Source organism: Petaurus breviceps, unplaced genomic scaffold (genome assembly GCF_028583685.1).
Source record: "Petaurus breviceps papuanus isolate PSGF00001 unplaced genomic scaffold, PetGlider_PUasm1.0 187, whole genome shotgun sequence".
Taxonomy (NCBI): domain Eukaryota; kingdom Metazoa; phylum Chordata; class Mammalia; order Diprotodontia; family Petauridae; genus Petaurus; species Petaurus breviceps.
In genome coordinates, this window is record NW_027185799.1 from 17,735,138 (window position 1) to 17,750,081 (window position 14,944).

Genomic DNA, 14,944 nt, shown 5'->3' on the forward strand with positions numbered 1-14,944 from the left:
TACCTATTATTTTAAGGAAGGCTCCATTTATTCCTATACTTTCTGATGTTTTTAATAGGAATGGATGTTGTATTTTGTCAAAAGTCTTTTCTGCACCTATTGAGATAATCATGTGGTTTTTGCTAGTTTTATTGTTGATATGATCAATTATACTGAGGATTTTCCTGATATTAAACCATCCTTGCATTCCTGGAATAAATACTACCTGATCAAAATGTATTATTCTTGTGATAAGTTGCTATAGTCTTTTTGATAATATTTTATTTAAAATTTTTGCATCTATATTCATGAGGGAAATTGGTCTATAATTTTATTTCTCTGTTTTATGTCTTCCTGACTTAGGTATCAGTACCATATTTGTGTCATAAAAAGAATTTGGTAGGACTCCTTCTTCACTAATTTTACCAAATAGTTTGTAGAGTATTGGAATCAATTGTTCTTTAAATGTTTGATTGAATTCACTAGTAAATCCATCTGGCTCTGGAGATTTTTTCCTAGGGAGTTCACTGATGACTTGTTTGATTTCTTTTTCTGAGATGGGGTTATTTAAGTAATTTACTTCCTCTTCAGGTAATCTGGGCAACTTATGTTTTTGTAAATATTCATCCATTTTACTAAGATTGTCAAATTTATGTGTATACAACTGGGCAAAATAATTACTAATTATTGTTCTAATTTCCTCTTCATTGGTGGTAAGTTCATCCTTTTCATTTTTGATACTCATAATTTGGTTTTCTTCTTTCTTTTTTTTAATCATATTGACAAAGGGCTTATCAATTTTATTGTTTTTTTTCATAAAACCAGCTCTTAGTTTTATTTATTAATTCAATAGTTTTCTTAATTTCAATTTTATTAATCTCTCCTTTGGTTTTAAGTATTTCTCATTTAATATTTAATTGGGGATTTTTAATTTGTTTTTTTTCTAGCTTTTTTAATTGCATGCCCAATTCATTGACCTCCCTTTTCTTTAATTTATTCATGTATACATTTGGGGATATAAAACTTTGACTAAGAACTGCCTTTGTTGCATCCCACAAATTTTGGTATGTTGCCTTGTCATTCTCTTTAATGAAATTACTGATTGTTTCTATGATTTCTTGTTTGACCCACTCATTCTTTAGGATTAAATTGTTTAGTTTCCAAATAGTTTTTAGTTTGTCTTTCCATGGCCCTTTATTGCATATGATTTTTATTTCATCATGATCTGAGAAAGATGCATTTAATATTTCTGCCTTTCTACACTGAATTGTGAGGTTTTTATATCCTAGTGCATGGTCAATTTTGAGTATGTGCCATGTACTGCTGAGAAGAAGATATATTCCTTTTTATCCCCATTCAGTTTTCTCCAGAGATCTATCATACCTACCCTATCTAAAATTCTATTCACCTCCTTAACTTTTTTCTTGTTTATTTTGAGGTTGGATTTATCAAGTTCAAAGAGGGGGAGATTAAGGTCCCCCACTAGTATAGTTTTGCTATCCATTTCTTTCTCTAATTCCCTTACCTTGTCCTCTGGGAATTTGGATGCTATACCACTTGGTGCATATATGTTAAGTAATGATATTGCTTCATTCTTGATGGTGCCTTTTATCAGGACATAGTTTCCTTCCTTATCTCTTTTAATTAGATCAATTTTGCTTTTGCTTTATCTGAGAGAAGGATTGCTACCCCTGCTTTTTTTTTTTACTTTAGCTGAGGCATGATATATTTTATTCGAGCCTTTTACCTTTACCCTGTGTATCCCTCTGTTTCACATGTGTTTCTTGTAAACAGCATCTTGTAGGATTATGGTTTTTAATCCATTCTGCTATCTGCCTCCCATTTTATGGGAGAGTTCATTCCATTCACATTCACAGTTATGATTATTATCTGTTTCTTTCCCTCCATCCTATTCCCTCCCCTGTTAATGCTTATATATTTTCTCCCCTTCTCCCTTCCCCTCCTTAATAGTTTTCCTTTTGACCTCTGCCTCCTTTAGTATTCCCTTATCAGCCCCCCTCTTTTTCCTCCCCCTCCCCCTTTCCCCCCCCCCCCCCCCTCCCCCCCCCCCCCCCCCCCCCCCCCCCTCCCCCCCCCCCCCTTTCATAGTCCTTTCCCCCTCCCACTGCCTGTAGGATATTTTTATACTTAATGAAGTCTGTTATTTCTTCTTTGCACCAAGAGTGACTGGAACAAATGCCATACGAAGCTCTTCTCACTCCCCTCTTTCCCTCTATTATGATATGTTTTACATGTCTTCTCCATAGAGTCCTATGCTTAATTGGTTGTATTATTCCCTCCTTACACCAGAACCAATGAGGGAAAAGCTCATATAATACTCATCTCCCTCCCTTCTTTTCCTCTGCTATATTGTTTTTATGCCTCTTTGTGTGGCATAATTTACCCTTTTCCACTTCATTCATCTCTCTTCTTCCATTTCAGGCCATTTGTAGCCCTTAATAAGATTTTTTAAATCACCATTTTGTGTATTTTATACTCATACCCTCTACTTGTCTATAAACAGTTTGCTCTCATTAAATAACAGGGTATGTGTGTGTGTGTGTGTGTGTGTGTCTGTGTTTTCCTTGTTTACCTTTCTATATCACTCTTGCATCTCGTAATTGGAGGTTGAATTTTCCATTGAGCTCTGGCTTTTTCATCAGGAAGGTCTGGAAATCTGTTATATTGTGGAATGACCATCTCTGCCTGGAATAATATGCTCAGTCTCACTGGGTAGGTGATCCTTGGTTGTAACCTGATCTCTTTTGCCTTGCGCAAAATTGTATTCCACTGCCTCCGATCTTTCCGTGTAAAGGGTGCCAAATCCTGTCCGATCCTCACTGTGGTTCCTTGATATTTGAATTGTTTCTTTCTGGACACTTAAAGTATTTTCTTTTTTTACCTGGTAGTTCTTGAGTTTAGCCAGAACATTTCGAAGACTTTTCAGTTTGGGATCTCTTTCAGGAGGTGTCCAGTGGATTCTGTCAATTTCTATTTTACCCTCAGGTTCTAGTATCTCATGGCAGTTTTCCTTAATGAGCTCTTGGAGAATGTTGTCCAGGCTCATTTTTTCATCATAATTTTCTGGTAGGCCTATAATTCTCAGATTATCTCTCCTGGATCTATTTTCCAGGTCAGTCATTCTTCCATTGAGATATTTTACCTCTTTTTCTAATTTTTCATTCTTGGTTTCTTTCTTTCTTGGTTTCTTTCTTTCTTGGTTTCTTGGTTTCTTGGTTTCTTTCTTTCTTTCTTTCTTTCTTTCTTTCTTTCTTTCTTTCTTTCTTTCTTTCTTTCTTTCTTTCTTTCTTTCTTTCTTTCTTTCTACTAATTCTTGGTTCCTCATAGAGTTATTTGCTTCAATTTGGTTGATTCTAGATTTTAGTGAATTATTTTCCTTGGTTAGTTTTTGGAGCTCCTTTTCCATATCACACATTTTTCTTTTTAAGGAGGGGCTTCATTATAATGTTTTTCTAATTTTTCAATTTTAATTTTAAAAGAATTATTCATTTTGTCTTCTATCTCTCTCATTTGGTTTTCAAAGTTCCTTTTGAGCTCATCTAGGAGATCTTTCTGTGCTTGGGACCATTTCCCTGTTGATGTTTCAGCTGTGGGTGTGGAGTCCACATTGTCTCCCTCTGAGTTTGGTTCCTCCCTCTGAGGATAGTAGGACTTCAGAGTCTTTGTAGTCTGCTTTCTACCCATTTTGAGGTAGGGCACTAGCCACGCCCTTCCTGTAGGGTTCCCAAGCCTTTACTGTTGAGGGTTTTGCCCTGGGGCAATAGTTACTATGTTTTCAGTGTAGGAGGGGGGGTTAGAGCAGCCGGGTTTCACTCTGCCATCCTGGTCCTTGGGGGTCCTGATAGGGGCTTTTTAAATTTCTGGGCTATGGAGTGTTAGTCCCAGGAGTATTTGCTGTGCTGGACAAGGGCCCTGCATTTGATTCTTACCTTGCTCTTTCCAGTCCCAGCCCTTTGGTGATAGACCTGGTAGTGGCCCTTGTGGTTGGTGGGATGACTTACCACCTTCATTGATCAGGCCTTGTCTGGACCTGCCTCTGCACCTGCTACACCCAGTGTCTTCTCCAACATTTCAGATTACTATATTTAAAGAAATCTTTCTATACTTTGAATACTTTTTTAACATGTTGTTTTGAAAATTAAAATTTATGGTATCAGGCATTTCAAAAAGCAGAACATGCAGAATGTCTGATATGTTTTCTATAAGAAGAAAAACTTTTTTCTCTGTTAAGGTAGGGTTTAAAAAACAAACAACAACTGTGTATGTGTGTGTGTCATGGACCCTTTTGATAGTCTGGTGAAGACTGTGAACCCCTTCTCAGAATGATCTTTTAAATCCATAAAAATAAAACACAAACAATTACAAAAGTAAACATATTCTAGTATGGTTACCAAAATATATTTTAAAGAAGTTTATTGACTTCAGGTTAAAAATCTTTGCTCTAAGTGATCTCTGCCCAGAGGTTAAAAGGTATTGATTAAATTTTCACTTTTTATCTACATGACATCAAACAACCAGTTAAACTGTATTTTTGTTCTTACAGAATTAGAATATAATTAATGTTTTTAATTGTGAAAACAGACTCCTACTTCTAAGTCAGCCCTCTCTTGCTCTTTGTAAAGAGTGCCTTAATTGAAGATGTATGGGTGTGAGGTGAGAAAAAAATCGAGCCTGAAAATGAAGAGGGATCCTTGTGATACAAGTGTTGATTCCTGACTAGAGAGCTAAATAAACCCAGAGAAAGGGACATAAGTGCAAATGCTCTTACCCTATTCTAATAAGGAATGTTCCTAGTTTAAAAGAGGAGGCAGAAGAGGAAGAATTGCCTTTGCTTTTATATGAATGATTATTCAAAGATAAAACCTTCCAATCCCAGTATATCAGAAATTGAAGAGACAGGTTAGTAGTCTCTTTATTTTTTTGCTTTTTGAAGAGGGTAAGGCAGGGCAATTGGGGTTAAGTGACTTGTCCAAGGTCACATGGCTAGTAAGTGTTAAGTGTCTTAGGCCAGATTTGAACTCAGGTCCTTCTGACTCTGGGGCTGGTTCTCTATTCACTGCACCACTTAGCCACCCCTAGCAGTCTCCTCTGATGTGAATGAAAAGTCTAGGGACTTGTACTACGTAACAGGATGTTATGGGACAGATCTCAATATGATATATGTTTATTGCTGGAGAAAATATGTCTTTATATTGAAAACACTTGATCTAGACATGAGAAGGGGGAAAAAAGAGTAAATGTGGTACTGGGAGAGTCTCTTAATTTCTCTCAAGAAATGCAAGAAGTATGGCTTAACAGCCGGGTTTAAGTAGAGAATCCTGACATAAGGAGGCAATCTCACCTCAAAAGTATTATCACTGAGACTTTATTTCATAAGATGCATAAAAGGAAGGCTACATATTATTCAGAAGGAACATAGGAAATAAATGGGAGAAGTGGAATTAAAGCATATATTAAGAAGGTAATTTTCATGAGTGGAAGTAGAAGAACCAGGGTGGAGAAGATGTGGTAGAGTGTATTTGAGTGAAGAGCAATGGAAACTGAAACAGAAATGATATTGTCATTGAAGTATGTTCTTGATGGTCATTTGTTTTAGTCAGCATGCAACTCTTCATGACCCCATTTTGGGATTTTGAGGCAAAGAAATTGGAGTGGTTTTCCATTTTATTCTCCAGCTCATTTTTTACAGAAGACAAAACTGTGGCAAATAAGGTTAAGTGATTTGCCAAAGGTCACACAGCTAGTAAGTGTCTGAGGCTAGATTTGAACTTAGGAAGATGGGTCTTCTTGACTTTAGGCCCAGCACTATCCACTGTGCAAACTAGCTGCCTGGAAATATGCTATAGGCTATCTATACAGAAAAAGAGACTAGATTAAGTATTTGGCTTGGCATAGTAGGCAGGCAATAAGAATTTATTAAGCACTTACTGCATGCCAGGTACATTGTACTTTGTACACTGTACATAAGAGCTTGATATATTTGCAATGAGGGGCTTTAGTTATCCAGGCATTGCCTGTAGCTCTCTTCCCGGAGCTGAGCAATTAATAATTTGTTGATTTACCTTAATGCTAACTTCATCCTTCCAAAGGTACAGGAAACCACAAGAGAAATTTCTATTATGGATATAATTCTTACCAATAAGGAAAGACAGATGATTGGGGTAGAGATTATCAAAAGTACTGGGGGGAAGTGATCTTACCATTATAGAATTTGTGATAAAAAGAAGAAATATAGATTTCAGCTCTCATGCAACTTAGAACTGGCAGACATCATGCTTCCTGAAGGTGCTTTTGCTCAGGTGACTTTTTTACCCCTGCCTAGATGTGTCTCCTGGTTGAGTAACTGATTCCATCTGTGTATACTGTTTCCTACTGGTCTAGTATTTACAGTGATCCAGTGATATGATCAATGGGCCTTGGGGAAAAGTGTAGGAATATATTTTCTTCCCTCAGTAACCAATTTCCCATAAACAATTTTCTATTAGGAAAAGAATCCTCTGAGCTAGAGTTCTTTTACCATCAAACTGGATTATTGCTTGACTCAGTCACTGTACTAAATTTTATTTTTATACAGATTTAAAGGTGTATCTCTGAGTATTTCATCCAATCACAAGACATTTCCTACATGGTGTCATTTGCCATCATTCAAAGTTTTATAATATGCCATTTTGGCTGGTATATAGAATCATGAAGGGGACTAATGTGAAAAAAAATAAGACTGGAAAGGACAGCTGGAGCTTGACTGTGGAAGATCCAGAAGTCTAAGCTCTTTGAATTTTACCCTAAAAGTAATAAGGAAACTTTGAAGATAGCATGAGTACCCACAAAGATTGGATCCTTCCCTTGGGGGAAAATCAGAAGCAATGCTCACCTCAGGGTGTGCCAGTGGACTTGGAACACCTAACCTTAGCTTTATGTATGTCTATGGAAGCTAGCTATGAGTTTCCAATTCTTGCAATAAATATTTAAAATCTCTATTAAAAATAATTGTGCACAATTGATAATAACTAAATTGCTCATTTCAAAGAGATTTTATAATTTTTTTTGCTTTATTTTTGGAGGGCAATTGGGGTTGTGACTTGCCCACAAAAATGGCTGGTTTTTTGTCGGATTTGCACTCAGTTCCTCCTAACTCCAGGGCCATTGCTGTATTCACTGTGCCACCTAGCTACCCCTCAAAGAGATTTTAAAAGAACTTTTTGAAGGAACAAGCTATCAACAATAAAAAAAAAATTGCAAGTGTCTTATGCAAAAATTAGTCTATAGTTAGTTAAATATAAATAAACTAGTAGCACTTCCTAGATATGGCCATGAGTAATACAAGAAAATTATGAAAAGAGAATTAACAACTTGGCAAAAGAGGCACAAAAATACTGAAGAAAATAACATCTTACAAAGCATAATTGTCTTAATGTTAAAAGGGGTAAACAATTTATTGAAGAAAAGAATTCCTTAAAAGGTAGAATTGGTCAATTGGAAAAAGAGGTACAAATTTTTGCTGAAGAAAATACTTCTTTAAAATTTGTATTTGTGCATGTAGAAGCCAATGAGTACATCAAAAAATAATAAAACAAAACCAGAAGAATGAAAACAAAATAGAAGAAAATGTGAAGTATCTCATTGGAGAAACAAGTGACATGGAAAATGGATCCAGGAGAGAAAATATAAGAATTATTGAACTACCTGCAAGACACGAACAAAGAAAGCACATAGATATAATATTTCAAGAAGTAATCAAGAAAAACTGCCCTGGTATCTTAGTTCCAGAGGGTCAAATAGAAATGGAAAGAATCTACTGATCACCTCCTGAAAGAGATTCCAAATTGAAAACTCCCAGGAAAATTATAGTCAAATTCCAGAGCTCCCATGTCAAAGACAAAATACTTCAATTAAGCAGAAAGAAACAATTGAAACATCAAGGAGCCACAGTCAGGATCACGGAAGATTTAGTGAATTCTACATTAAAGAAGCAAAGGGCATGAAATAGAATATTCTGGAAGGCAAAGGAACTAGGATCACCACTAGCAAACACCTACCTAGCAAAACAGACTGTAATTCTTTGGGGGAAAATGAATATTTAATGAAATAGATGACCAGAACTGGATAGAAAATCTGACATTGAAACAGAAGACTTAAGAGAATCATAAAAAGTAAACGTGAAAGAGCAATTATAAGGGACTCAGTAAAGTTAAACTATTTATATTCCTATATGGGAAGATGATATATGTAACATCTAAGAACTTTGCCATTATTAAGGCAGTTAAAAAAGGCATGGGTTTGAATCAATTATGTTGGAATGATGTCCAAAAAAAAAATAATAAGGGAGGAAAAAGATGGATGCATAGGGAGAAGAGGAAAGGGAGAGGAGAATGGAGAAACTTTTCTTGCATAAAAAAGGTGTGCAAAAAAGAGTTTTAGCAAGATTTTTTCAAGTGGCAAAAATGGGGGGAGTAGTTGTAGGCAATGCTTGAACCTCACTTTCATTGGAATTGATTCAAAGAAGGAATTCAGTTGTGTATAGAAATGTAACTTATCCAATAGGGAAATAGGAAGGAAAGGGAATAAGAGAAAAGGGGTGGTGGATGATAAAGGGGAAGGCAGATTAAGGGGTGCAGTGGCTAAAAGTAAAATGCACATTTGAGGAAGGACTAGATTAAAGAGGGAGAAAAAGGAAGAAACAGAAGATAATAAGATTGAGTGAAATATACCATTAGTAATTATAATTGTGAATGTGAATGGGATGAACTCACCTACAAAATGGAAAGAGATAGAATGGATAAGAAAACAGAGTCCAACAATATGTTTATGAGACATATTGTCAGAAAAGAAAAAACAGAAAATTTGAAAACAGAAAACAAAAAATTGTCAAAACAGAAAGACACAGAGTTAAAGGGCTAGAGCAGAATCTAATATGCTTCAGTTGAACTGAAAAAAGAGCAGGGGTAGCAATCATGATCTCAGACAAAGCAAAAGCAAAAATAGACTTAATTAAAAGGGATAATCAGGGAAACCACATTTTGCTAAAAGGTAGCATAGACAATGAAATAACATGAAAAAGTTTTACAGCAAGTTATAAAGACCTCAATTCTCAAATATACACTGAGTATAGAATTGAACATAATTCGTAAAAATAAGAGCCTTTCCCAAGTTGATAAATGGTAAAAGGATATAAGCAGGCAGTTTTTAAATGAAGAAATCAAAGCTATCTATAGTAATATGAAAAAAATGCTTTAAATCAAACTAAAACAACTCTGTACCACTTCACACTTATGAAAAGTAACAAATACTGCAGGGGATGAGAAAAAATAGGTACATTAATGAACTGTTGGTGGAGCTGGTGACTTGTTCCAGCTGTTCTGGAAAACAATTTGGAATTATGCCCAAAGGGCAATAAAACTGTGTATACTCTTTGGTCTAGCTATAAGACTGCTACTAAGTCTGTATACCAGTGACATCAAAGCAAAAAGGAGAAGGACCTATGTGTACAGAAACATTTATAGCAACTCTTTTGTGGTAGCAAAGAATTGGAAATTGGGGGGATGCTCATCAATTGGAAAATGACTAAATGGCTGGAGTATTATTGTGCTACAAAAAGTAATGAGGGGGTGGTTGCAGAAAAAAAAAATGGCAAGACCTATATAAATTGATGCAAAGTGAAATGAGGCAAACTTGGTGATTATTCTGCATAGTAACAGGATTTTCATAATGATGATCAATTATGAAAGTCTTGGCTACTCTGATCAATAAAGTGATCCAAAATAATTCCAAAGGATTTATGATAAAAAATACTATCTACATCTAGAGAGAACACTGATGAATTTTGAATACAAATTGAAGAATAATATTCTTACTCTATTTTTCTTGCTTTTTTTGAAATATGGCTAATATGGAAATATGTTTTGCATGATTTCACATGTACAATTGATATATATTGCTTATATTTTCAGTGGGTGGGAGAGAAGGAGGAAGGTTGGGAAGGAGGGAGAGAATTTGGAACTCAAAATTAAAAATAGAAAAGAATGTTAAAATAAATTGATAATAGTTAAAAAAATAATTTACATGACACTCAAAGTCCTTCCTATTAATTTGTCTTTAGGTTAGTTTAGTTTTAAAGCATTGTGCTGCTTATCTTCATAGCAGGTAGCTAACTTTTGTTCAAGTCTCATACAGAATATTAATTCAGCTTAAACTAGTTGGACAAATGAAAAGATTGGCTACAACTCTGCTTTACTAAGTCTGCATATTATGCTTTGTTTCCTCAGTAGAAGGGAGAGAAGCAACTTCATAGGGAAACTGGTATGCCGAACCACACCTTGATTTTGCTAGATTATTTTTCCTCAGGGAGAAGGAGTTAATGTATATATTTACTCCTCATATTTTCTCTTATTCAGTTGACAAGGATCCTCAGATTTTCCAAGATGTGGGTATCTTTTGTTTTTGAAAGAACTATCATTCGCCTAGAAAAGAACATTCTGAATATAATTTGATGAAGACTTTTGAATAGAGTTTTACCAAAACTTATGGTGACCATATTAAATTGTACTCATTTATTCATTAACTCATCATTACAACATTTTAAAAGCATTTTCTGCATACAAAGTTTTTATTCTAGAGGAAGGGAGGGATACATTAATAAGACATGGCCCTTCCCCACAGAAAACTTGTAGTTTGCTAGAGGAATTATAGCATAAATGCAGATATTAATTAACAATGTCTGTGCATTTGATAATTTCATAACAAAATACAGTGAAAGGTCCCAGGAGGCAGGTCATTACCAAATGAGGGGTTCAGAGAGTTTCATTTAGGAGCTGGCATTTGCACTGAACTTTAAAGAACAGGTAGACCTTTTATAGTGAAAAGGGGAAGAATATTCCAGGTAGGTGAATAATATGGGCAAATATTTAAGAGATAAAGAATTAACAGGATATATTCAGAAAGCAGAAGGTAGTTAATTTGTCTTTAGGTTAGTTTAGTTTTTTAGGAAGGACTTGGACTTAGAATTAGAAATAATGACACAAAGCTGGGAAGGTAGAAGAGTGTAGGGCAGGGGTGGGGAACCTGAGGCCTCAAGGCCACATAAAGGCTGCAAATGAGGACCTAGAGAGCCACATATGGATTTGAGGTCCCAAGTTCCCCACCCCTGGTGCAGAGATTTTGAAGGACTTGAATATCAGGCAAAAAACTTTACTCAGTAGGCAATTGGGAGCCATTGAAGATTTTTTTTTTCTTTTTAGTAGAAGAGTTGTATGATTAGATCTACAAGTAAGAAACATCATTTTGACTGAAGAATAAAGGATGCGCTGGAAGGCAAGGAGAGGAGATCTGATGAAGGGTTGATCTGCAGTCACCCTGGACTCCCTCATTGGGATGTCCTGACCCTTGAAAACTTGATCTCTATCTTTTGACTTTAAAAGAGTACTGAGGGCAACAGTAATGATTCACATGAGTTTTCATATGCGTGAGGAAGGATTTGTCTTCTTTCTCTGTGGTCACTGGAAAGGCAAAATGGCTTTCTTCACGGTCTGTTTTTCAATGCCAAATCTGGAAAGTTCCCCAAAGTAAGATAATAGGATTAGAGATTGAGAGTTAGAAGGGACCTTAGTGGTTCTACAATTCAACTCCCTCAATTTGTAGTAAAAGAAATTGAGGCTTGGAGAGATTACCTGTGTCTGCCATTGTCACGATTTAGTAATTATCAGAGACAAGATTTGGACCCAGCCTTCCTGAGTTGAAGCCCAGTGTTCTAAATAGCATTTTATCTAAGATCCTTTAAACTGAGCAAAAAGTGACAGCGTCCTTAACTACCTAGGAGAAAGCAGAACTATTATAATATTATAATAAAATTTGCCTCTTTCCATCAGTTATAACACAAGGAAAAAAAGTCCCCTAGCTCATGAAGGCAGATTTTATTTTTAGAGACTAGAGGAGGGCAGAGTGAGGAAATCTGCTAAAAACCTCATTTTGCCTCAGAGCAACCCACCTCTAACTGTTTATTGAGAACCTGCATGCCATGTATTACAGCCAGTTCTACTAAAGGAATTGTTGCAGACAGAAGGGCTCTGCTTACTACTGCCAATGCTTGCATACCTAACCGTTTTCCAATAATGAATCTGGGAATCTTCTTAAAGCTGCACATCTGACAGGAGGAGGCACATGGGAGAAACAGCAAACACCATTAAAGAACATCAGACCTGTCTTTTATGTGTGGGAAAATTGGCTGAGAGCTGGCTGCCCACTAAATGCAAAAATCAAATATTTGTATTAGAAATTCCCAGTTGTTCGTGAGGCGCAATTAATATATTTACTAAACTCTGCAGTTGTTGGTAGCTTTCTCTCAATAAGTGAGACTATTGTTGAGAAAAGTGCTGTGACCTACTTAGGATTTTTTTTTTGTGCTTTCTATGGTCAGTTTTCTTTCTGATCTCTGGATAGAGAGGAAAGGGTGTGAATGGGTGAAAAAAGTGTTGTGACCTATCTTAGAGCTCTATTGTACAATATTAAACTGATTCTTAAGCCTCTACAACAGAAATAGTTTTTTTTTCCTTTCAAGGAAAATGCTAGAATTTTGAAGAGACTTCTTAAAAATAAAATAAGCAACCTACAAGATATTTGTCTGGCACCTCTATGTAAGGCATTGTGTCAAACACTCGTGGGGTTGCTAAGAAATATAAGATATGGTCTCTGTTTGGGGCTAGGTATTTTTTTTGGGGGGAGTGGTGCTAGGTTGCCCTCTCTCAGGCTAGAAGCATAGCAACTACTCATGGGCCCAAACCCAATACTGATTGGAAGAGAAGCTTTAATCTGCTTCATATTTCCTACCTGGGCCAGTTTGCCTTCCTTTTAGGCAGTGTGGTGGCCCAGGAGCTCACCATGTTATGAACACCTCAGTATGGAGAGTCAGCTTTAGCCCCATCACAGACAAGAACTCCTGAGCTCAAGTGATCAATCATCCTTTGCCTTCTCAGCAGTAGAGACTACAGATATGTGGTCTCTTCTCTTAAGGGAGAAAAGAGTATTGGCAAAGACATAAAGGAGGGACTGCATAAGGCATATAGAGGGAACAGGGAGCATAAGCCTCTAGCTGGAGTAGAAGGTTCAAGTAAGGAAGTAGTAAGTGATTAGAGGATTTTACCTAGAAGGAACCTCTAGGATCTTACAATCTACCCATTCGTTTTATGGATAAAGGAACTCAGGGCTTGGGATGGTTAAGTCACTCATTCCGAAGTATTACTGTATGTTGGAAGGATCAGAGCAGGAATTTGAACCTACATCTTCAATCTCCAAATGCTTTGCTCACCTTGTTGCCTATGAGTTTGGAAAAGCAGAGTGGGCTGGGATTAAAGAAAACCTTTGAAAGCCTAGGGAAAAAATGTTTGGACTTTTTCCTATACATAAGGAAATGATACAGATAATTTTTTTTGAGGCAGTGACAGCTTGAAAACATACATTGAAATAGCCAATATTTACATAGTACTTACTATATGCCAGGCGATGTGCAATCATTGTCTTATTTGATCCTCACAACATCCCTGAGAGTGGATGCTATTATTATCCACATTTCACAGATGAGGAAACTGAGGCAGAGTGCTCAGAGTAAGGAAGCATTAAATACTCTTTGACAGAAGAAGTTCTTCACATTTGCCAATGACAACTTAAGGCATTATGAGGCCACCACGTTTGGTGGCCTTTTCTTTCTAATCTGCAGCATTTCATACTTCTAATCATCTTATCTTCTTGCATAGTTTGTAGTGTTAGGGCTTTTGTGAGACTGGTGTTTCTTAGTTCTCCTAACTGCCTGATCCTTCCTTCTCAGTACCTTTTGTTGGTTCATCTTAACTGTGCCTGTGTCCCATGGCACTGTTTTGAGTCACCTTTTCTCTCTATTCTTTCTCTCTTTATAACCTCAGCAGTTCCTATAAGGCTGCATATGAATTTATTAAAATTAAATTTGTTATTATTTATTGTATTATTATATAGTATATTTATTTTTCTTATTAAAATTAAAAATGAAAATTAAACATGTGTCAGGAGTTCTGCTAATTGCTGGCTATATAGATATAAGTATAAAAATCCAAAGAAGCAAAGCATTCCTTGCTCTCATGGAACTTATATTCTAATAGTCGAAGACAGCATACATAAAGAAGTAATGGCTAGGGTAGAATATTCTGGAGAGAGAATTCCAAAAGATACCAATTAGAAGAACAGTGCAATTAAATGTGATCTCTTTGCCAGTAATGGTAGAGTTGATTTGATTAGTGTTGATTATAAGTTCTATATGTTTAATGCCAGGGAACCAGAAGCAATGGAATTGATTAAAGTGAGCGTCTCTCAAATTTATATATGTTCATTTCCATTTCAGTCTGAGATAACCTCTGCATAGAATGTCTGGTTAATCTCATCTTGAGTAAAGCCCTAAGGATCAGAGAAATGAAATGTTCCCTCTCTTAACGAGTGATGATAAGGTCTTTCAAAGAATTTAAGGTATTTTTTATGCACTTACCATGGTCTGCTTAAAATTATAATGACTTATTTACAAGTTTTATGCCCTGTGTTAACCCATCCTATTTGCAAATAGGGACTATGTCATTTTTTATCTTTGCATCTCTCTTAGTGTCTAGCATAGTGATTTGCATACAGTAAGCCCTTAACAAATATTTATGGAATTAAAGGGGAGGTGGAGTATATAGAATTTTTCCCACTCACTGTTTGACAGAGATAAATCTGTGGAACAGGGCCATAGACTCATTTCTGGGGTTCTATAAATTCCCAGGAATGTTGAATACAGCTCATCATGAGCTCACATACTTATCTTGGAATCATCAGGACCTTATTGGCTGTTGGCTTGCTCCCCTGTATTATTAACATTTCCCATTGCATGCTCATACCAGACTGTGACACACTTTAGCAAGTGGCAGAACCAGGGCTGGCCCTGCCACAAGGCTGT